Source organism: Carlito syrichta, unplaced genomic scaffold (assembly GCF_000164805.1).
Source record: "Carlito syrichta isolate Samal-C Ts95f unplaced genomic scaffold, Tarsius_syrichta-2.0.1 Scaffold305701, whole genome shotgun sequence".
NCBI lineage: Eukaryota > Metazoa > Chordata > Mammalia > Primates > Tarsiidae > Carlito > Carlito syrichta.
Genome location: NW_007249797.1, coordinates 236926 through 239175, shown reverse-complemented (window position 1 = coordinate 239175; position 2250 = coordinate 236926).

Below are 2250 nucleotides of genomic sequence, written 5' to 3'. Positions count from 1 at the left end.
GAGCTCAGTTCCAAAAGGACTATAAATATGAATGTGAAAGGTTGAATAATACATACTCAAGAAGAAAGTGTAGCAGAGTATCTTAATAAACTTTAGATGGGCAACACGTTTCTAAACAGGACACAAAAATTGCTATTCATAGAAGAAAAAATTATTTTAAAAATCTAGAAAATTGGATTACACCAAAATCGAGAATTTCTGTGCATTAAAAATCACCTTTAATGAGTGAAAAGTCAAGCCACATATAAGGGTAAACAATTCGCAAGTCTGACAAAACCTGATATTTAGAATATATAAAGAATTCCTACAAATCAATGAAGAATGGAAGAACAACTAAAAAAAAAGGGACAAAGGACTTTGACAAAAGTCTTTCACAAAAGAGAATATTCAAATGGCTGACAGGTTTATGAAGAATACTAAACCTTAATCATCGTCAGACAAATACAGATTAAAACCATTATGTGCTACTGTTACAGCCCACTGGAATGACAAAAAGGGAAGCAAGATAGATAGCACCAAGTGTTGGTGAAAATAGGGAGCAATTGCAATGTTCATACATGTTTATGGGACTGCAAATTGGTACAATCACTTTGGAGATATTTTTCATAGTATCTAACTAAAGCTGAATGTTTGCATGCCAGTAATTCTACCCTTATGTTAATTTTCATAAGAAATTGCATGTACTATCACCAAAAGATATTCACCAGAATATTCACAGCAGCATTATCTGTAATAGACACAAACTGGAAATTAGCCAAATGTCTATCGACAGTTGAATAAATTAATACAATTAATATATGTTCATAAAAGGAATTCTATGCAGGTCCTGCCCCTGCTGAGTCTTGGGTTTCCTGAAGGAGGGACGAATAGGTGAAAGATGAAAATAATATACTCGGACACCTGCTTGCTGAACAGTAGACACTTAATGTTAGCTAACTGAAAGCTTTTATACCATTCGTAAAGGGGCAAGACAAAGAAAATTCCTTCATGTACACATCCTTTAAAAGTTACCACGATCTAGTGGTCTTAGCAACAAACAAGCCAAGAACACTATAAATATTCAGACAGTGAGTCTTATTCATAAAGCCAAAAATGATAGTTTTAGTCCAAAGTCCTGAATTACAGTCCTTGAAAGGTCTCAAGAAAGTTTCCAAGTGCACATTTCTCCATGTATCAGGAGTTTTTCTCTCTGGGGCTTCTATGACCTTCAAAGGTTCGTAATTGCCTCTCTTGTCCAGGTGTCTTCATTACTTTTCTCTTATCCTGCAGTGTTTATTTCTAAAGAAAACACAAAAGAAGCTTTTAGTGATGTTTCCCAGGCCCCCAAGGTTGCTTTCTGTCTTTAGTTAATTTATCATAAAAGTATCTGATTAGTATATTATGAATTCAGTGAAAACCCACTCTATAAATGTTAACTTAGAATTTTAACTATTGAATTAAGTAAAAACCTTAACGATTAATCTTCATCCTAAGTCTGTGAAAAACGTGTAATAAATCACCTACATAACTCCTAGATAAGTGTTAGAACTTATAATGAATTCATAATGAACTTACTATAAACTTATGCTTTAAAAAAACCTTATATCGAAACACTAAACTACATAATTCTAAATCAAATAAGGAGTGAATATGCTTATATCATTTTTTACTCAAGCAATATCTACTAACTTGTAACCAAATGAAAGAAAGCATTCTTGATGTGCTTCAGAGTTTAATCATTGCATTTGTTAGAAAAGGCCAAATGGCATAGTGGGAAATGGAAAAATAAACCATGACATTCTCAGGTTAGCTGTGAGTACTTCCCATAAACATGCCATTTTCTTCTTCCACGACTGTACAGAATTCTTCGGCCGTACCAAACAGCAAAGGTGGAAGACAGAAGGTCCTCAGCTTCCCCAGCATCAGGGACCTGTCAATCAGGTGGGCCTCCAAGGCTGGCTCCCAATAGAATTCTATACCACAACCAGAAGGAACAAACTATAAATACAAGTAACATGAATGAATCTTACAAGCACATTGATGTGTGACAGAGCCACATACAAGAAAGAAATTGTGTATTACTTATGTAAAGTTCAAAAACAAGCTAAAATAGCCTACGATATAAGAAGTCAGGATTGTACTGATGCTGGGTGGTGTGGAAGTGACATGGAAGAAGCACAAAGTTGACTTTGGAAGTGCTGATAATATTCTGTTTCTTGATTTGGGTATTAACATTGTGAAAATTAACTTTGTGAAAACTAATTATAAATT